Source organism: Rhinolophus ferrumequinum, chromosome 14 (genome assembly GCF_004115265.2).
Source record: "Rhinolophus ferrumequinum isolate MPI-CBG mRhiFer1 chromosome 14, mRhiFer1_v1.p, whole genome shotgun sequence".
NCBI lineage: Eukaryota > Metazoa > Chordata > Mammalia > Chiroptera > Rhinolophidae > Rhinolophus > Rhinolophus ferrumequinum.
The window spans coordinates 37,539,297-37,562,793 of record NC_046297.1 but is presented as its reverse complement, the minus strand read 5'-3'; the positions used below and the strand labels follow the sequence as shown (position 1 = coordinate 37,562,793).

Sequence of the window (23,497 nt, the reverse complement as noted above, 5' to 3'; positions counted from 1 at the left end):
TTTCCTCACGAGCTACCAGCTAATTTCTTTCATTCCTTCAGCAATACTCATCAAAAGAGTTTTTCTATATTCACTGTTCATATTTCTTTTCTCCCATTTTGTCTAAAACCAATTCCAATCTAGATTTGCTTCCATGACTCTCCCAAAGCTGCTATTGTCAAGGTCACTAACGATGTAACATAAGTCAGTCTTTGGTCTTCTTCTCTGCCTACACTCATTCTCTTGGTGATTCATCAGTCCCAATGGCTTTAAAGGTGATCGATATGCTGATGACTACTAATTTTATATCCCTAGCCCAAATATCTGTCCGAAACTCCTAGACCCAAATTTCTAGACCCCACTCCACCTGTTTGCATGACAACTCCAGTGGAATGACCAACATGCATCTCAAACTAATACTCCAGAAGAAAACCCCTGATCTTTCCATATTCTGCTCCCCACACAACTGGCTCCATCTCAGTGATGGCAAGTGTATCTTGCTAGCTGTTCAGGCTTAAATCTTGATTCCTCGTTTTCTCTCATATCCCATATCCAATCCATTAGGAAATTCTACCACATGTTCTAGAGCCACTGCCCTCTGTAGCCTCCTAACAAGTCTCTTTGCTCTAACCTTGCCCCACAACAATCTGTTTCAACATATTACCCATAATCATCTTAGAATTTAAGCCAGATTAAGTCACCCTTCTATTATTTTACTCAGATAAAAGCCAATGTCCTTACCATGGCCAAAAAAACCTGTCATGATCTGCAAACTCTAGACCACTTTGATCTCCTCTTCCACTCCCCACTCCCTCCCTCACGGGCCTCCAGCAACGTTCCTCTTCCTCAAAAGCTCTAGGCATATTCCTGCCTTAGGATCTTTGTTCAAGCTTTCCCTCTGCCTCCAGAGCTCTTGCCTGATAAACTTTGCCTCACTCATCTTCAAGTCTTTATTTAAATACTGTCTGATATATTGGTCTTTTCAATAAGCCTTCCCTGACCACAAATTTTGTAGTGCTACTCACCTCAGCATCCCTTTAATTCTTTTCTGCTCTTCGGTATGTTTTCCTTTTAATTGTTTATTTATATTTTTATGCTTTTCTTCTTCTGTCATCACTAAAATAAAATCCCCATACACCGGCTTATTGTTCATTTTGTTCCTAATTGTAGTTCAAGTTCCCAGGATTGTACCTATGCATAGTACATGCACAGTAAATCCTTTTTCTTCTTTCTTTCCTCTTTTCTTTCTGTTCTGTTCTTCTTTCTTCTTTCCTTCTTTCTTCCTCTCTCTCTGTCCTCCTCTCGCTTCTCTCTCTCGCCTCCTCTCTCTTCTCTCTCCTCTCTCTCCCTCCTTTCTTCTTTCTTTCTTTCTTTCTGTCTTTCTTTCTTTCTATCTTTCTTTCTTAAATTTACAGACAATTTAAAACAACAAACAATCCAATTAAAAAGAGAGCAATGGAGAGGATGACGTCATAGGAATAGCAGCAGCGGGGCGCACTTTCTGAGTTCTCCTCCGGATCTTATTACAAACGGGACCTATAACCCATCAAAGAACTCTTTGCTCATCACACAGAACAGCTAAGAGACTCGTGGAAGGATTACTTGAAGGTGCGCTAATTGGGCGAGCAGGGGAAGAAAGGAAGGGAGCGGAGTGAAAACATGCGGGCCCGTGGCGGGGTCTCGGCCAGCAGCAGCAGCAGTGGTGAAAACCGTGGTGGCACCAGCAGTTCCCGGGTATGCACAGGATCCCAGGGCGGAACGGAGAGCACAGAGACCAGGAGGTGGGCTCTTTCCCTGCGTCCCACGGCTGATTTCTCCCACTGGGAGGGTGGCTAGTGGGCCCTAGGGCGGACAAAGAACACAGACTCCATACTTGGGCCCCTCCCCCCCCCATCTTCCAATCCTACCCCCGCCCTTCCAGAGACTTAAACTGGCCCCTGAACTGAGGAGTAGTGTCAGATTACAGAGGAGCCGTAGTAGCGCTCAGGCTCTGGGAAGACTGACAGGCAGCCCTGACCCAGGGAAGAGGCTGGGAAGAGTGTGATTTTGGTTGGGCTAGGAGAGAAGAGACTCCTCCACCCCCATCCACCACCTTTTCTGGCCTGCGGGAAGAGGGTGACGCAGGGCTGGGCTGGGAGACAGAAGACCCCTCCATCCCCAGCCCCCACCCTTTCTGGCCTGCCTAGGGTGGGGCAAGTGCAACTGCAGAGACACTCCCAGGGATCAGCAGTAAGCGGCAGACTTAGCTCTGGGCTTTCAGCAGCTCAGAAATCTCCCGCCCGCACCCCCCCATACAGAAACACACTGAAGAAGTGCCCTAAGACTCAGGAGTACTGGACACGGGGCTGGTGGGGCTACTCTCAGTGTGCATATGTGCAGGCAAGGGCAGAAACTGCACTGACTTTGTAAAAACTATCATCCAGACTCCTCAGGCCAACACATTTAAATCTACAGTCCCAAAGTCACTCTGGGCACCAGGTAACCGGCTCTGCCTGCGCAATAAGCAGGGGGCTCTTTGGTACAACAAAGGACAACCTGGACATTACTGGGTGGGCTTAAGCCAAGACTGGTGCTGCTTTTTGTTTTGCTTTGTTTTGTTTTGTTTTGCTTTGTCTTTATATCTTTGATATCTTTGCCTGTGTTGAGTGGGGGTTATCAGGTGTTTTTACATGTGATCTTTGTTGTTGTTGTTGTGCTTGGTGATTTGCTTTGTTCTGAAACTGCCCTACCAGGGCCCAGATTAAGAGGCACAAGATTCAACATATCCAGAGGCCAACTCTAGACCAAACCAGAGTACTACTGGGTTTGACCTACAAGTCACACACCCAGAGGGAATTCTCTGCAGGCACTAGTGCCCATAGAGGCCAAACCACATTTAAGTGGTCAACCCTCATGCAGCAGAATGCCTTGCGGGGGGCAGAGCCAAGTCTCACAACGAGTCAGCCTAGGAGATAACCCCACCTACTCACAAGCAAAAAGCAATTAAAGATCTTCTTGAACAGGACAATATACACAACACAAGAGTCACCTTTGGAGCACACGCAGAGTAGAAGAACGACGTAGTGCAAGTCAAATATAAAGGACACATACTACATAAGATAACCTAGCAAGAACTAAGAACTCTAGGGGATCTACCTAATACATCAAAACAAACACAGAGAGTCAGCCAGAATGGGGAAACAAAGATACACGACCCAAATAAAAGAACAGAAGAAACCTCCACAACTGGAACCAAATGAAGCAGAGGTAACCAAACTTTCAGAGACAGAGTTCAAAACACTGGTGATAAGAATGTTTAAGGAACTTAGAGAAGACCTAAAGAAGGATGTAGAAATCATAACGAACAACCAGTTAGAACTAAAGAACACAATTACTGAAATTAAGAACTCACTTGAAGGAATTACCAGCAGGTTAGATGAAGCAGAGGATCGAACCAGCGACTTAGAAGACAAGGTAGCAGAGATCACCCAAACGGAACAACAGAAAGAAAAAAAGAATAAAAAACAATGAGGATGGCTTAAGAGACCTCTGGGATAACATCAAGCGCAACAACATGTGCATCATAGGAATACCAGAAGGGGAAGAGAGGAAGCAAGGGATTGAGAACATATTTGAAGTAATAATGTCCAAAAACTTCCACAACCTAATGAAGGAAACCAACATACAAGCCCAGGAAGTGCAGAGAGTTCCAACCAGGATAAACCCAAACAGGTCCACACCAAGACACATTATAGTTAAAATGGCAAAGCTTAAAGACAAAAAAAGAATCCTAAAAGCAGCAAGAGAAAGACAGAGGGTTACATACAAGGGAACTCCCATAAGACTTTCAAATGACTTTTCTACAGAAACATTGAAGGCCAGGAGGGAGTGGCAGGAGATACTCAAAGTGATGGAAAACAAAGGCCTACAACCTAGATTGCTTTATCCAGCAAGGCTATCATTTAAAGTTGATGAAGAGATAAAGAGCTTTCCAGAAAAAAACAAGCTAAAGGAATTTATTACCACCAAGCCAGCATTGCAAGAAATACTAAAAGGACTTCTGTAAATAGAAGAAAGATCAAAACAACCTAACTATAACTTTAAAAATGGCAATAACTATGTACCTATCAATAATCACTTGAAATGTAAATGGATTAAATGCTCCAATCAAGAGACATAGGGTGGCTGACTGGATAAGAAAGCAAGACCCTTGTATATGCTGTATACAAAAGACTCACCTCAGAACAAAAGACACACACAGGCTGAAAGTGAAGGGTTGGAGTAAGATATTTCATGCAAATGGAAATGAGAAAAAAGCTGGAGTTGCAATACTTATATCTGACAAAATAGACTTTAAAATGAAGAACATATTAAAAGACAAAGATGGGCACTATATAATAATAAAGGGATCGATCCGACAAGAGGACATAACCCTAGTAAACATCTATGCACCCAACATAGGAGCACCTAAATCTATAAAACAGGTACTGACTGACATAAAGACAGAGATCAATAGTAACACTATCATAGTAGGGGACTTCAACACACCTCTGACAACAAGGGACAGGTCTTCCAGACAGAAAATCAATATGGAAACAACAGCCTTAAATGACACATTGGACCACTTGGATTTAATTGATATTTTCAGAACATTTCACCCCAATGCTGCAAAATACACGTATTTCCCAAGCGCACATGGAACATTTTCCAAGATAGATCATATGTTAGGCCACAAAACAAGTCTTGATAAATTTAAGAAAATTGAAATCATACCAGTTGTCTTCTCTGATCACAGTGCTATGAAATTAGAAATGAACTACAGGAAAAAAACTGGAAGACACACCAATTCATGGAGGCTGAATAACTTATTACTAAATAATGAATGGGTCAAGCAGAAGATCAAGGAAGAAATCAAAAGATATCTCGAGACAAACGAAAATGAAAACACGACGACCCAAAATCTATGGGATGCCGCGAAAGCAGTCCTAAGAGGGAAATTCATAGCAGGCCTACCTAAAGAAACAAAAAACATCATTAATCAACAGTTTATCTTCACACTTAAGGGATATGGAAGAAGAACAGCAAAATAAGCCCAAAGGGAGCACAAAGAAGGAGATAATAAAGATCAGAGCAGAAATAAATGAAATAGACACCAGAAAAACAATACAAAAGATCAATGAATCCAAGAGTTGGTTCTTAGAGAAGATAAACGAAATCGACAAACCTTTAGCCAGACTCATTAAAAAAGAGAGAGAGGACCCAAATTAATAAAATCAGAAATGAAAGAGGAGAAGTGACAACGGACACCGCAGAAATACAAAAAGTTTTAAGAAGTTACTATGAGCAACTATATGCCAACAAATTTGACAATTTGGAAGAAATGGACAATTTTCTAGAGGCGTACAACCTTTCAAGGCTAACTCAAGAAGAAACAGAAAACCTGAATAGACTGATTACCACCACGGAAATTGAATCAGTAATCAACAATCTCCCACCTAACAAAATCCCTGGACCAGATGGCTTTACAGGTGAATTTTACAAAACGTTCAAAAAAGAATTATCACCTATTCTCCTCAAACTCTTCCAAAAAATCCAGAAGGAGGGAAGACTCCCAAACACTTTTTACGAGGCCACTATCACTCTGATCCCAAAATCAGACAAAGACACCAAAAAAAAAGAAAACTACAGATCGATATCTCTAATGAACATAGATGCAAAAATCCTCAACAAAATATTAGCGAACAGAATTCAGCAATACATTAAAAAGATCATACACCATGATCAAGTGGGATTCATCCCTGGTATGCAAGGGTGGTTCAACATCCACAAATCAATTAATGTGATACACCACATTAACAAAATGAAAAATAAAAATCACATGATCATATCAATAGATGCAGAAAAAGCATTTGATAAAATCCAACAGCCATTTATCATAAAAACCCTTAAGAAAGTGGGAATAGAGGGATCATATCTCAACATAATAAAGGCGATATATGACAAACCCACAGCTAACATCATACTCAATGGGGAAAAGCTAAAACCATTCCCCCTAAGATCAGGAACAAGGCAAGGTTGCCCACTATCACCGCTTCTATTCAACATAGTGCTGGAAGTTCTAGCCACAGCAATCAGAGAAGAAAAAGAAATAAAAGGCATCGAAATTGGTAAGGAGGAAGTATAATTATCATTATATGCAGATGATATGGTACTATATATAGAGAACCCTAAAGACTCTACCAAGAAGCTATTAGAGCTGATAGATGAATTAGTAAAGTAGCAGGATACAAAATTAATATTCAGAAATCAGTTGCATTTATATATACCAATAATAAAACATCAGAAGGAGAAATTAAAAAAAACAATCCCATTTACAGTTGCACCAAAGACTATAAAATACCTGGAATAAATTTAACTAAAGAAGTAAAAAATCTGTATTCAGAATATTATAAGACACTGAAGAAAGGAATGAAAGAAGATATAAATAGATGGAAACACATATCATGTTCATGGATAGGAAGAATTAATGTAGTTAAAATGTCCATACTGCCTAAGGCAATATACATATTCAACGCAATTCCTATCAAACTACCAACGACGTTTTTCACAGAAATAGAACATATAATCCTAAAATTTATATGGGAACATAAAAGACCCCGTATAGCAAAGGCAATCTTGAGAAATAAGAAAAAAGTAGGAGGTATAACAATACCTGACTTCAAATTATACTACAAGGCTACAGTAATCAAAACAGCATGGTACTGGCATAAAAACAGACACATAGATCAATGGAACAGAATAGAGAGTCCAGAAATAAATCCATGCCTATATGGCCATTTAATCTATGACAATCGAAGCAAGAATGTGCAATGGGGTAAAGACAGTCTATTCAATAAATGGTGCTGGGAAACCTGGACAGACACATGCAAAAAAATGAAGCTGGACAACCTCCTTACACCATATACAAAAATAAATTCAAAATGGCTTAGAGACTTCAATGTAAGATCTGAAACCATAAAATACCTAGAAGAAAATATAGGAAGAAACATCACAGGCATTACCCGGAGTAAGATTTTTACTAATATATCCCCTCGCTCGAGGGAAGTAAGAGAAAAAATAAACATGTGGGATTATATCAAACTAAAAAGTTTTTTCACAGTAAAGGAAACCATCAATAAAACAAAAAGGGATCCTACTGAATGGGAAAAGGTATTTGCCAATGATATATATGATAAGGGATTAATTTCACAAATCTATAAAAAACTCACTCAACTCAACTCCAAAAAAACAAATGACCCAATTAAAAAATGGGCAGAGGACTTGAAGAGACATTTTTCTAAAAAGGACATACAGATGGCAAACAGACATATGAAGAAATGCTCAACCTCACTAACCATCAGAGAAATGCAAATAAAAACCACAATGAGATACCACCTCACCCCAGTCAAAATGGCTATCATCAATAAATCAACAAACAACAAGTGCTGGCGCGGATGTGGAGAAAAGGGAACGCTTGTGCACTGTTGGTGGGATTGCAGACTGGTGCAGCCACTATGGAAAACAGTATGGAGGTATCTCAAAAATCTGAAAATGGAGCTACCCTATGATCCAGTAATTCCACTCCTAGGTATCTATCTGGAGAAATCCAAAACTCCAATTCAAAAATCTTTATGCACTCCTATGTTTATTGCAGCACTATACACAATAGCTAAGACATGGAAACAACCGAATGATGTTTCCATTAGATGACTGGATTAAGAAACTGTGATACATTTATACAATGGAGTATTACGCAGCCATAAAGAAGAAAGAAATCTTACCATTTGCAACAACATGGATGGACCTAGAGAACATTATGTTAAGTGAAATAAGTCAGACAGAGAAAGATAAGTACCATATGATCTCACTTATATGGGGAATCTAAAGAAAAGAATAAGTGAATGAACTAATCAGAAACAGTTTTGGAGACAAAGAGGAAAAACTGAGGGTTGCTAGATGGGCGGGGGGTGGGGGTAAGGGGGAAGGTGAGGGGATTAGAAAACAATCAGTAACCAGAAGATGGCCACAGGGTTTTGAAAATTAATCTGGGGAACGTAATTTAGTGGTTACCAGAAGGTAAGGGGGTTGGGGGGTGGGAGATGAGGGTAAGGGGGATCAAATATATGGTGATGGAAGGAGAACTGACTCTGGGTGGTGAACACACAATGTAATTTATAGATGATGTGATACAGAATTGTACACCTGAAATCTGTGGTTTTACTAACAATTGTCACCCCAATAAATTTTAAAAAATAAATAAATAAATAAATAAATACATAAAAATAAATAAATAAAATAAAGAGAGCAATGAACAGACACCTAACCAATAAAGATGTACAGATAACAAATATGCATATGAAAATATGCCCCAAATCATTTGTCATTAGGGAAATATAAATTAAAAGAACAACAAAATACTAATATATTCCTATTAGAAGAGCAAAAATCCAAAAGCTGATAATACCAATTGCTGGCAAAGATATGAAGCAATGGGAATTCTTGCTTATTGCTAATGGGGATGCAAAATGGTACAGCAACTTTCGAAGACAGTTTGATAGTTTCTTACAAAGCTAAACATGGTCTGAAGCAGCAGTTATGTTCCTAGATATTTATCCAACTTATTTTAAAGACTTATGTCTAGGTAAAAACTTGCACACAAATGTTTATAGCAGTTTTATCTATAACCACTACAAACTGGAAACGTGATGAGAATGACAGTTTACCTCGGTGGTCTTCCTATTAAAATCTCATAAACCCAGTCTAATCTTGGGAAAAACATCAGGAAAATCCCAATTAAGGGACATTCTATATAATACCTTACCAGTGCTTCTCAAAACTTTCAAGGGCATGAAAAGCAAGGAAAGTTTGAGAAACTGTTACAGCCAAGAGGAGCCTAAGAGACATGATGACTGTAACAGGATATACTGCATGAGATCCTGGAACAGGAAAAAAAAGCAAAAACTAAGCAAATCTGAATAAACTATGGACTTTAGTTAACAATAATGTATCATTGTTGGTCCATTAATGTGAGAAATGCACTGTACTAATGTAAGATGCTAATAATAGGGGATCTAAGTATGGAGTATATGGAAATGCCCTATACTATCTTTATAATTTTTCAGTAAATTTAAAACTAAACTTAAAAGTATACTTTTTAAAAGCTCTAAAGCAATTTCAAATTTACAGATATTTGCTAGTACAAAGAACTCTTTTATTTCCTAAACCATTTGAGACGATGCCCCAAATGCCCCATCACCTCCAGAAACTTGAGTGTGTAATTTCTACAAAGAAGAACATTCTTCTACATACCCCCTATACAACCACCAGGATCAGGAAATTAACATTGCTGTATCACCAGCATCTAGTCCACAGAATCCATTCAAATTTCATCAATTATTCTAATAATTATTCTAATCACAAAAAGCTGGTCCAGAATCATACTACAATTAGTTGTCAAGTCTCTTTAATCTCTTTTAATTTGCAATATTTTCTCAATATTTTACTGATTTTCATGACCTTGATTTTTCTGAAGATTAGAGACCAACTTATAGAATGTGCCTCAACTTGAGTTTGTATAATGTTTCCTTGTGACTGGAGTCAAGTCGTGAATATTTGGCAAAAATATCACAGAAATGAGGGTGTTCATATTGCATGATGACAGGTAAGAATTTGTCTCTATAATGATGATGTTCATTTTGATCATTTAGCTTAGGTGGTGTCTGCCAGTCTCCTCTACTGTAAAGTTATTCTTTGTCCTTTTGTGGTAATAATTATTTGGGGAATATACTTTAGGATAATGTGAATATCCTTGTTCCTATCAATCTTTTAATTTGTTCATTTATTTCTCTATAGCAGTTTGACTTCTTGGTTTCCTATTGTATTCAATGGACTATATAATCCACGGCTGTCATTTAAACTGCCTTTTGTATCTTTATTCTTTCTCTTCTGTCATCCTTTTGATGTCTCATTATTATTTTTACTTTCTGACACAAAAGATGTCAGACTCATCTAGCCTTTCCCTGCCCCGGCCCTCGAATCAGCAGTTTTCCCACAGAGTCATATTTCTCTCAGTGGAAAATTATATTTGGAAACTAAAATTTGGTGCTAGGAGTGCTCAGTGTCCTTGTCCCCATATCCTCTTAGTAAACAGATATCTATATCTATCTATCTATCTATATACTGAAGACCATGGATTCTTATGAACTCTCCAGTTCTAATCCACAATTCACAGCTTTTCATCTAGTTTTCTCCCTTTCCATATATGTAATTCCTTTGTCAACAGTGACAACCCTAACACCTATTATCCCTAATATATTTGCTAATTTGTTCAATGCCTCTCAAGTGAGATATCTCCCATCACCACTTCCTTCCTATCCTAGCATAGAAGCCCTCTTTACCCCACTTGGGTTTGGGTACTACACATCAGTGTGGCAGATGCCATCCTTATCCCAATCAGTCTCTGACACGCCACCCCAGGCTGAGTCTCCCAACATTCGTGCTGGAACCCTTTGGGGCTCCCACACAGTATGCAGGTCTCTCCTCTGTAGGGATGCCTTCTTCACCTGCTCAGAGTCTAGCACCCTATGTAGAATGCTTTCCTTAGCTGACACTCTCCTCACCCCACATGGACTCCAACATCCTCCACTGCAGTCGCCTCCCCACCCACTCCCAGTATGGTCACCATCCTCATTGGTCAGGGTCTGGGTCCCTGTACTCTTCACCCTGGTGAGGATGCCAATATGGCTCAGCCCATAAAAATGGCTTTAAGACTGAATTGTTCTGGAAGGGAAAAGAAGAGGAAGAGAAAGCAATAAGTATTTCTTGAATGAATTAGTTTAAAAATGTCTTAAGCTTCTTCTGAACTACTGCTCCATGCAACGTGCTTAATAGTGTTGTACGGGGATTGTTATGGTGTCCAGGAGTAGGGGAATTACATTTTATCTGAAATCCAAGCTGGAAGTCAAAAGAGGCTTTAAGATACTTTCCCATAGTTCCAGGTCTCAGTAAACTGGTGGTTGACCTATGTATTTGAGTCTAAAATAACTCCAACTGCTGAGTTCTCTATTCCAGGGTCAGACTCTCCAGGCTCTAGGAGGTGCTTAAACACTAAAGCCCTGGGTTCCTCTACTGGGATGCAAGTTTAAAGATATTGTACAGGATGTGTCAATGGCGTTACTGGGGATACAACTCTAAGCAGGTAGTGCCTTTTCTGCCAAAAATATTTCTAAATTTTTATTTCATTGCTACAGCACACATGACACAAATGAGGTAAGAGGGAGAGGATATATAATGGTCATTAAGGGCCTGAATCACTACACAGCCATATTAGTTAGCAATTGAAATGTACAGCAAGCAGTGTGCAGGACACAAAATAGGCCAACAAAGCCTCCAAGGTGACCACCAATGAGTATTTAAAGGCTGACTTTGAGCAATAAGTAATCAAAGTTTAAAAACTTTAAAAAAATCAGTAGCAAGGGTAATAAAATAAAATGTAGTGAACCCTGCTCAGATCAAGTAAACCAGACCATACCAGAACTATTCCTCTAACCACACTAGGTAAGAGTTATCACCCGTTTATTACTCAGTATGCTGGATTATCTCTCAGGAACTCAGCGCTATTCTCTTTCCAAGTTTTCTCCGCTGGTATAGTAGTCAGCAGCCTAGAAACAACATTCTAAAATCCCTACCAACAAATTATCGATTAGATTTCTTCAATGAGAGACACTATATTAAAATGTAGGATTTAAAATTTTTTTTCAAGTATGGTAAGGACAACAGATCAGGAAATGACCACCATTAAAAAGATAGTTTCCTGTACTCATACTGTCTTTCCCCGAAAATAGGATCTAGCAGGACAATCAGCTCTAATGTGTCTTTCGGGTGGGGGGTGGGGGGGAGGGTGAGGGGATTGGAGGGCAGTCGGTGACCACAGGATGGCCACGGGGTTTGAAAATTAATCTGGGGAACGTAATTTGGTGGTTACCAGAGCGTAAGGGGGTTGGGGGGGGATGAGGGTGAGGGGGATCAAATGTATGGTGATGGAAGGGGAGCTGACTCTGGGTGGTGAACACACAGTGTGACTTATGGATGATGTGATACAGAATTGCACACCTGAAATCTATGTAATTATACTAACAATTGTCACCCCAATAAATTAAAAATAAATTTAAAAAAAATTAATATAAGACCCAGTCTTATTTTACTGTAATATAAGACCAGGTATAATATGATATGATATGATATGATATGATATGATATGATATGATATGATATGATATGATACCAGGTCTTATATTAACCTTTGCTCCAAAAGACGCATTAAAGCTGATTGTCTGGCTAAGTCTTATTTTCGGGGAAACACGGTAGATCCCAAGAGAAGGGGGCATGCAGTGCCACAGTGGGCAACACAGGGAAGCACTGGGTGAGTCAGAAGGCAGAGAATGTGGGGGAAAATGTGAGTAAAAGCCTTTATTGTGGTTTCCATAGGAAGGAACAGGAGAGGCATGACAAGCAAGTTTAGGATTGCCTAATTTGAATAATTTCAGTGGACTCTGGGGCATAGAGGTTGTCCCTAGTTTTCTGGTACCTGGTCCTGGGGCAATTAGGTCAGGTAGATAGTGGCCCAGAGTGTTAGAGCCCCTGACAAAAAGCAGTGATTGGGGGTATAGGCTCCGGATTAGTTGCCACATCTGAAAGGGGGGGTCACTGGTTTTATTTGCTATCTAGGAATTAGCTAAGCCTCAGAGGGGAAGTCTCTTGTTAGCAAAGCCCAAGATGTCAAAGCACCAAGAAATATAGGAACTTATATAAGATTTGGAGCAGAATCACATATTGTTTTTCCAGTAGCAGTAGGCAGATGCCTAGGCTTTGGCAGAAGTGAAATTTTTTGGTAACCCCAGAGACATTTCCTGCCAAATACCCATCTTGGTGTTATGATCATTGCCTGTAGATTCTTGGAGTTCCTGCAATTTCTTAACTCTCTGAAAGTTGTCAGCACCTCTGAGATCTAGCAGTGGCCTTTTCTGACCTTCTTTCCGCCATCCTTCAAGTGGTTTCATAGATACTCAGTTCCCTGCATCAAAATCTTCATGCTTGAAATACCTAGAGTGATGTATATTTTTCTGACTAAATCCATTCAGGAAGATGTAGACATTACTGTGTACCTTTTATAGTTCATTGTTGATAAGAATGATAATTGGACTTCTCCCGTCAAGATTCTAGTTCCTATAGTCAGCAAAATTATGTGTATAATTCCCTTTTTGGAATTCTGCCTTAGCAGAGTTTGTTCCTCTCTGGTGAGCTGTATGCTACAGTCTATTTATCCTCTGTATTCCCAAAGCACTGTGTCTTTATTTCTACTATGGTATGATTAGTTAGCACCATTATAATTTGTTCATATACTTTTTTTTTGCAAGGTCTGTGAACTCAATTAAGACAGGGACTTTATATACCTCACATTGTAGCCTCAGAATTTTGTGTGTTTCTTGACACACTACAAATGGATGGATATACTTCACAGTAAGTGGGCATGTCCAGCCCTGGTTATAAGCAAGAAGTACATACAAATAATCATAAAAATGACTCCAGTTTATTGGTTGTACTATATGCTAGATGTTTTATAATTGTCATACCATTTAATCCTTACAAAAAACTTGTAAGGTGATAATATCTGAACATGAGGTTTAGAGAGGTTTGGTCTTGCTCAAAGTTACACAACAAATAAATGCCATAGCAAAGAGGTAAACACAGTTCTGACTGCCTCTGAAGCCTTGTTCTTTCCACTATACTATTCAGTCTTCCTGAGAGCAAGGCAGTTATCTAGTGCTAAGAAAATGACAGGAAAATATAAATGTCATAGGGTTATGAATGTCAGAATAATGCCGACTGATATGTAGTCATCCACAGTCAGGATGAAGAGGTAGAAACAAGCAGAGTAACTGACATATTATGTGAGCAAAAAAACTCAGAGGCCAGGGACCGATGATGGTCAGTGAGTGTGAGGAGAATGGAACAGGAACAACGGAGGGGGGATGAGGCTAGCTAGAGGCTTTTTATTCTTTTGTCCTATAAAGGATCTGAAATTGTTAGTGGCCCTACTCACTAGCAGGTAAAATTTCATAAAGAGAGGCAGTCCTGCCCTCCCCCAACTTATGTTTAGCATTTAAACAAAAGAAAGAAAAACAACAAAAACAAAAAACAAAGACCATGGAGAGCCACTTGAAGCTAATTGAAATACCAACAGTTTTGGAAGAGGGGTTTTGGGCGGAGCAAACTCAGAGTTACCTGCTCTTGGAATGAGAATAAAGAAGAAAATGAAGAACTTGGCTTTCAAGGATTTAGAAAGTTACACAGAAGAACAAATTCCCAGCTGAGTGGGGATTTATTTTCTTGACTAATCTGAGATCAGAGCTAACTGTCCCAGTGGTTCTAAAGGGCACTAAATGTTTCTTTCCACTTGGGTGGAGCTGTTTTGACCTATTTGGAAGTGGCTGCATCTCTGTAAATCACCTATCTTAAGTTAGTGTTTGCCCACCTACCTCCCTAAGTACTCTTCGAAAGGAAATACAAAGTCTTATTTTTCTTTATATTTTCATCACTTAGCAGAGTTCCTGACTTGTGTTAGTTGAAGGAATGAATGACAATTAATGAATAAACAAATGCAAATAAATAAATAAGTAGATAAACGCAAATGAATTAATTTCCCTATGACGTATCTCATTATCTGTCCTATATCAAAAGACATAAACAAAATACTTGTGTCTTGAATTTATATGTTATAATGGTGAATGTTAAATAGACTCTTGAAAATATTCCTGGCAAGCAAGGTTTGTGGACCGATAGCTTCTAAGACTTGATCTGCAGAACTTTTCCTGTTTGATGGTTTGGCTATTAGGATCTTGAGACTGTCACAGGCCGGTGAGCTGATAAAACTAACATGATGAAATTTTCACATCCACTATGGAAGTACAAATGAAATCCAATCTCAGGAAAAAGATGGGTACTGAAACGACAAAAGGAAAAATTCTACTAGTAGTGGCCTTTAAAACGACAAGCATTACTTCTTCCCTTTACTTTTTCTGCCAACTTCTCACAGAACGGTATGCACACATTATCAAATTGTACAATACTGTGTATTAGTTTTCCAGGGTAGAGTATCAAAGTCCCTCATAAGGAAAGAAAAGGTTTTTGTAGAATGACACTGGATACACTAAACGTTCTCGTGTTCTTTGCCTTCCAAAACTGGAGCTCTTTTTTCATCCTATTTTACATTTGAATATTTTGACTATAAGACATTTAGGGCAAAAGAACAGTGTCCTCGTTTTGCTAACATTTTGACATATTTTAGGAAAAAAAACGGAAACAAGAAAGCCTTAATGGAAAAAAAAAATTTTCCAGAGTTCTCAGTAAGGGATTTCTTATTTTTAATTCTTTATTTATATAAAATTGGATATGTCAGTAAGTGATCTTGCCTTTACCCTGCTCATCACTTGCATTATTTTAGATCAATGAGTAGCTATGACAATCACTTATCTTTATTTAAAGTTATCCAAGTGGTTTACAGTTGAATCATCTCGACTTTTTCTTTGGAGACTTAGAAGAAAGGAAAAAAAAAAGCTATTAAATCTGATTTTTTTTTTAGTTGACTATGCTAAAATGTAAAATGTTAAATTTAAAAGATTTGTAATTATCCACATAAATTAGGGAAGTGCAATCCTACAAATTTTTTTGAAGAATGTATGATAAGGCATTAATTTCCATCCAACACAGCTCCCCAAAATGAGGTCTTTTTATTTATATTATCGATCTCTTGCTCTATGTACTAGCAGTACTCTTCTTGTCAGTTTCCTTCTACTACCTTCCTAGAACAGTCTAATCAGAAAAGATAATTCCAGAGATATGGATCTAATAGATTGCTGGCATTCTATAGGACACATGTTCTCAATGGAAACTTTCCAGATGTGAATTAAAAACACTAACAAGCAATGGGTAGGTCAGAATGTGAATGTCTCCTTAGCAAATGTTCTTGGGTCTGAAATCAAAGAGCTTGAAATTGAGACTACCATGTTTCTATATTCCTCTTAAATTCACAAATAACCCCTTTTCTTTCATCTATATTTGTTTTATATATGCTTTAGCTTCCAGAGGAATTTAAAAGCATTGGTCTTGAAAATGAGATGAACTCAGAGGATCAAATAGTCTCAGGGTCTTTTTCAGCAAGAAGGTAAACAAATGCCAAGTTTTTCAAATATTCTATTTATCTATCACTATTTTTACTAGCCCAAGATATTTTTTTTAGTCTATCACCCTAGCTATGTCATTACTTTAAATAAATTTTCCTCCCTGAGACAAATTTGTCCAACTCATTAAGAAAACAAAACCTTTTGTAATACAAAAACCAAACCCAAACAAACAAACCCCAGTTATTTTTAGTGATTTTCAACTTTTTCCTCACTATCACTTATGTATAGGAAGTATTAGCTAAAATAAGAATCTACAATAAAACATCCTTCCAAGTTTTCTGTTGAAAAGATAATACTAATACTAACAAAAGAGACTCCTTAAATTGAGAAATTAGCATAAGTGTCATCCCTGGTCTGTTCTCCAGGAACTTACAGGCTAGCACCCAGGAAAAGTGAAAATGTACGCTAGGCTGTTCATTGGACAGTGGCAGTGAATGGAGGAGAAGATGTATGTTATGGATCATCCAAGTGGACAGGTATCAGTAAGAATAAGACTGACCTGTGAAAATTTCACAGAAGAGTTGAAATTTAATTTGGACTTTCAATGATCATATTTTTTCCTCCATGATTGCTGTAACAAAATACTACAAAGTGCGTGGCTCAAGACTGCTACCTGCGAAGACTCTAAGGGAGAATACTCCATTACCTCTTCCAGCTTCCCTGGTGGTTGCAGACATTCCTTGGTGGTTACTTGTGGTAGCCTAAGTCCAATTTCTGCTGCCATCATGACATGGTCGTCTTCCCTTTGTGTGTGCCTATATTCTCTTATAAGGACACAGATCATTGGATTAGAGCCCATTCTCATCTAGTATGGCCTCATCTTAACTTCAATACATCTACAAAGACCCTATTTTCAAGTAAGGTAACATTCACTGGTATCAAGAGTTAGAACTTGAACATGTCTTTTTTGGGGACACAATTTAACCCAAATCAAAGAGCATCTTTGATCACATTTCCTAGAAGCAGAATCTGAAATGGGGAATCATGAGCCAATGAGATTTGGAGAACGTCTTCTCAAACTATGACAAGCGAGGTAAGCAGGCTAGAGCAGGGGCTGGAAACCAGTAAAAGTGGACATAACTTCCTGGTAAGGTGGCTCTTATTTGGCCCAAGGCAATTCTTTGGGGAAGGGGGGCAGTTAGCAGCCAAAATGCAACCACTGGGGACTGGGAACATCAACCTGGTGAAAGAGATCTAGTGGGCCTCCATCAGCATTCGCCTCATTCCACCCCTGATTCTTCTCATATCTGCTTGCTTTTCACATTAAGTTCCCTCCATCCAGGCACAATATCCTTCAGATTCTGGTGGTATTTTATGGTAAAGTTTATAAGAGCAGGAGTAGTGTTTACTGGCTGCTGTAGTTGGTCCTAAATCTGTAGCAGATTCTCACAAACTCCCTCCCTCTATATTCCACTTACCCCTTGACTAGAACTTCTGCTAATCTAATTGGCTTGATGGGATGTGGGGTGTGGTGGGGTGGATGGGTTACCATTCCCTTATCATGCCTTGGTTGGTCTATTTGACCATTTAGAATAAAAGTCTGGCATGGGAATATTAGGACTGACCCACTAAATCACGAGTGCCTAAAGTATTTCTCCCTGCCTCCATTTGGTAGAAGGAGTAGCTGCTGGTCGATTGCCACAAGTAACTGAAAGGGATCAGGTGGCAGCCTTACCTTTAGGTTTAGTGAAACTCTTACTCTATCCCCTGATAGAATCATCTCTACTCCAGGACTCTGGATTTCTAGATTAATATAACCTAAATTTGGGAGATGGGAAACACAAATTCCCCAAGTAAATCACTACAAGTGATGGTTTGCTGGGTGACTCCTTACTTCCATGCCTTGGTTCTCAGACCTATATATTATTCTTATTCGGGACATAACACCATATGATGGTAATTGATTCAAGATATGTACCACATCCATTAGGATGGTATCCCATCATTGTAGGGTCATCTCCAAGCAGAAGCCTTAGTGCCCCTTTAAGAGGCCATTCCAATGCTAGTAGCTTGTGGATGGTGCCATATATTGTGGGGCCAGAGATGCCACTGTCGTGTGCCCACTACCATCTCTATTCTATTATAGAGTAGGCACCTTAATCTCAGGCAATTTATGAAGAATGCCATGTCACTCTGTGAGCTCTTGGAGAGTGGTGCTCGCTGAGGCAAGGCAGACAGTAAAGGCAAACCCAGACCCAACATATGTGTCCATCTCTGTCGGAATAAAATATTTTTTTTCCATCACAAAGGTGAAAGGAGGTATGATGTAATCAACTTGACACCAACTGGTTATTGATCTCCTCAAAGGATGGTACCTTATTGAGGGTTAGCAATAATTTCTATTCTTGGCTTGTTTAACATTCAGCTATGCCAGTAATTATATCAGTGTTGGTGAGAGAAGCAACTTCCAAGACTAGCATTCCAGAGAACCCTCCTAGGAAGGTTGCTCTAGACAAGGACTACTGAGTGTTTTGAGCAAGAGTTGAAAAGAGGAACTGATAAAATTGATGTTTTAGGAAGATTAATCTGGGTAGTTGTTGCATGTGTTAATTATTTACTTAAATATCAATGTCTCTCTTCTTTATTACTAAACAAATCCCCATTTTGTTCAGAGCTGCTCCATGCCCATATCCAGGATTTGGATCATGATTGTCTAAGTCAGTCAACACAATCCTGATCCACATTCCCAGCCTCCCTCTAGATCTGGCCAAGGAAAAATAACGGGCAATTTACTTGGGAAATTCCCGAGAATGTTTTTGTTTTGGTAAAAGTTGCAGCTGTCCATATCCCTACTCATTCTTCCTGTCTTGTTTATGGATGTGATGGATGTAACTTTAGTAGCCATTTTGCTCTCATATAGAAACATCCAAGAGAAAAAAACATAGATGTCAGCTTAAACATTGTTTTCTGTTAAATCTAAACTAGCAATTTCCTACCTGTGAATTCCTTATGTAAGAAAAATAAACCACACATTCAAATCTCTATGATCAATTTGAAGCCAAATTTATTCTTAAAAATTAGTTTGGTTAGAAGATGAGTTAAAAAGGATAAGGGGGATCAAATATATGGTGATGGAAAGAGAACTGACTCTGGGTAGTGAACACACAATGGGATTTATAAATGATGTAATACAGAATTGTACACCTGAAATCTATGTAATTTTACTAACAATTGTCACCCCAATAAATTAAAAAAAAGAAAGGAGTCAATGAAGGCATTATTTAGAGGGCTATTGGAGTTAAGATTATGGTGCTGGAAAGGTAGGGAAAGGAATTGATAGATGTGAGAGAAAAATTGAAAGGAAGTATTCAGAGATCTGGTGTAAGTTCTTTTAAAACTATAACTTATATTTTACCTAATTTTTTTTATCACTACTGTGATAGTGTAATAGAATAAGAAACATATAGTTTAGTCCTCATCCTCAGCTCCTGGCCTGAGGTGCTAAAATCCTTGTAAGTTCCTAAGTGATAAGAACAATAGGAGTATCTTTTGTTATAACGCATTAGGACCTCCTTATCCACGGTTTCTCTTTCTGTGGTTTCAGTTACTTCTGGTTAACCATGGCCCAAAAATATTAAATGGAAAATTCCAGAAATAAATAATTCATAAGTTTCAAGTTTCATGCCATTCTAGGTAAAAGGATGAAATTTCACACTGTCCTGCTCTGTGCTGCCTGGATCTGAATCATCCTTTTGTCCAGACCATCCAGGTTGTATATGCTACCTGCCCATTAGTCACTTAGTAGCCATCTGGGTTATCATATCAAATGTTGCAGTATCACAGAGCTTGTGTTCAAGTAACTCTTATTTTACTTAATAATGGCCCCAAAGCACAAAAGTAGTGATGCTGGCAATTCGGACATGCCAAAGAGAAGCCATAAAGTGCTTCCTTTAAGTGAAAAGATATGTACACTCATATGTATGGGGAAAAACACAATATACAAGGTCTGACAATTAAGTTTGTGAACTTGTTGCAATAATGCTGCTAACCTTTTTAGATATCAGAGGGATTATTCATCATGAATTTCTACCAACTGGACAAACAGTTAACCAAGTTTACTATTTGGAATTGCTGAAAACTCTGCATGAAAAAGACCTGAACTTTTTGCCAACAATTCATGGCTCTTGCATCACGACAATGCATCAGCTCACACAGCACTGTCTGTGAGGGAGTTTTTAGCCAGTAAACAAATAACAGTATTGGAACACCCTCCCTACTCACATGATCTGGCCCCCAATGACTTCTTTCTTTACCCAAAGATAAAGGAAATATTGAAAGGAAGACATTTTGATGACATTCAGGACATCGAGGGTAAGGCGAAGACAGCTCTGATGGCCATTCCAGAAAAAGTTCCAAAGTTGCTTTGAAGGGTGAACTAGGTGCTGGCATCAGTGCATAGCTTCCCAAGGGGAGTACTTCAAAGGTGACCATAGTGATATTCAGCAATGAGGTATGTAGCCCTTTTTCTAGGATGAGTTCGCGAACTTAATTGTCCATCCTCATATATAGGGTTTGTTGTTATCTGTGGTTTCAGGCATCCACTGGGGGGTCTTGAACTATATCCCTGTGGATAAGGGAAGACTCTACTTATTATTCCCAACTCCTGAAACAGCTAGAGTAATAAAGATGAATGGAGCATTTTTTAGTGATTCATAACAAGCTATTTTCAACTATACCTGAGTTAATGTTCATGAGATAACTTTCCAGAAAGCCTCTAAGGATTAGGGGCTGGTTGCTAGGGGAACCAACCAAGTGATTAGAGGGTTGGAAATTTCAGCCCCACTCCCTGACCTCCAGGGAGGGGAAAGGAGCTGGAGGTTGAGTTAATCACTAACAGCCAATGATTATTTATTCCTTCATGATGACACCTCCATCAAAAATTCTAACAGAAGGGGTTGGGAGAGCTTCCTGGGTGATGAACACATTGAAGTGCTGGGAGGGTGGCATGCTCAGAGAGGGATGGAAGCTTTGTGTTCCTTCACACAATCTTGCCCTAGGAATCTCTCCCTTATGTCTGTTTCTGTGTAGTATCCTTTATAATAAATGGGTAATAGTAAGTAAAGCACTTTCCTGAGTTCTTTGAGCTATTCTAGCAAATTATCAAGCTCAAGGAGGAGGTCATGAGAACCCTCGGTTTAATCAGTTGGTCAAAAGTACAGACGACAACCGGCGATTTGCAATTGGTGTCTGAAATGGAGGGGCTGTCTTGTGGGACTGAGCCTTAACCTGTGGGATCTGTGCTAACTCCAGGCAATTAGTGTTAGAATTGAATAAAATTTTAAGATATTCAGTCAGTGTCCACCAAGAACTGGAAAATAGCTTGGTGTGGGAAAATACACACATTTGGTGTCAGATATGTCATGAGAGTTGTAGAGAAGAAACATAGTTTTCCTTTTTAACCACTATGCTGTAGCAAAATTAACAATAATTCATCAATATCACATAATAGTTATTTGGTACTCAAATTTCTGCAATTGCTTCAAAGATTTTTCTTTTCCCAGCTGATTTGTTTTAAATCAAGATTCAGAGTTCACACATTACATGCAATGCTCTTTTCCTTGATCAGATTCTTTTTCAACCTTTTTTCAAGTTGTTGATTTGTTAGAGAAATCAGGTCATTGTCCTGTTGATTCTGCCACTAGCCTGGATTTGGCTGATTACTTCCTGTAGTAGTGGTTAACTTGCTTCCCCTATCCCCTGTAGTTCCTGTAAATTTGTAGTTAGATTTAAGGATCTTATTAAATTCAGTTTTAATGTTTTAGGCAATAATGTCACATAGATAGTGCTGCTAGTGCATCACATTATAATATGTGTAATTTTTAGTGATGCCAAATCAGTCAGATCCTCCATGATCAAGTTTCACCTAATGGTTTTAGCAACCAATGGGGATCATTACCTGAAGCCATTATTTCAATAGGAATGGCACAGTGGTGATTCTGTGATTCCATTATTCTTTATTTATTGGCTGGAATTACAATGTAAAGATGAACATTACCTGGATATCTGATTGGTTACTGTGAAATGCAGCCTATATGGAAAAGGCAAAATAAATGTTGATTCTTTTCCCTTATAAAGTTTTACAGAAAATTATTAATGTTCTAGCAATCTAAATGATGATTGATTAGGGTTGTTTCTTTGTAAAGTAGCATTATAAACTCATTTAATTATACATATTTGATGTATTAAAATTCACTGCACTCATTATTCTTTTTGAATTCCTTTGTCAGTGAGAAACCCTTTAAATTGTCCTTTGACATAATCCAGTTAATCTTTGATAATTTTCTTGCTTTCTGGCAAAAAACAATTCTCCAAACCAGGAATCATTTATTTCTTCAAAAAACTCTTGCTTCTTTTTATTGGAAATGGAATTATAGGCCATTTAATCTGGGTATTAAGGATGCTCATTGCTAATGAATTGTCACTGTGTCTGAGTCTTTTCAGGGGACAACACTAAGAAATATGCATATTTTTTAAACAGAATCAAAATTATGCAATCATTTTAATATTTCCAATTCAAATTTAAGATCACAATCCCTATATCATTAACCTAGACAGTTCACTTATAGAACAGGATTAGAATAACTACTATGTGTTGGAATGAGTCAGGTGACATAGTGGAAAAAATTAGTGACCTGAGAATCATGAGACCTGACTTTCTGCTCTAACTTAGCAAAGTTTCAGCTAAGATAGTGAGTTAAACTCTTTGGACTTTGATTTCTCTCTGTGCAAATTGAGTAGGTCAAACACGATGAGTACTACACTACCTCCCAGCTCTATCATTCTCTGCATCTATGTACTCAGACTTTCTACATAGAATATGCATTTAAACATTCATTGGAGTGAATGAATGAACAATGTGCTTTAAAACAACACACTTATTAAAGTTATTTATTTTCAGTGTTTTGTGACTAGTAAACATTTTTTTTTTTAATGCTCTTGTTGAATTATTATTGAATGCACTGCCTGATTTTAGACACAGTGAGGAATTCAAATAAAAATAAAATGAAAGACTTCTCTCTGGGAAGTTTAGGCTTGAGTAAGAAAATAAGACACATCCATGAGCCTGCTGAAACCCAGGGTGTGCATTAATTAGGGATATTATTTTTATGACATGGGAAAAATATAGGTCTGAGAGCATAGTGTTTGGAGACAGATAAAGATTCCCATTTATTAATAGCCATCAGTTTTGGAATGATCAATAGGTGTTAGATATTATGCTTTATAATTTTAAAGTAATAGCTGATCTAAACTTCACTTAT

At 38.4% G+C, this 23,497-nt stretch overlaps 1 pseudogene; it reads left to right on the top strand.

Moving 5' to 3' along the window:
- The first annotated feature begins 1,638 nt into the window (after positions 1-1,638).
- The window catches only part of LOC117033715 (tigger transposable element-derived protein 1-like), a 36,000-nt pseudogene continuing 14,141 nt past the window's right edge, over positions 1,639-23,497 (top strand).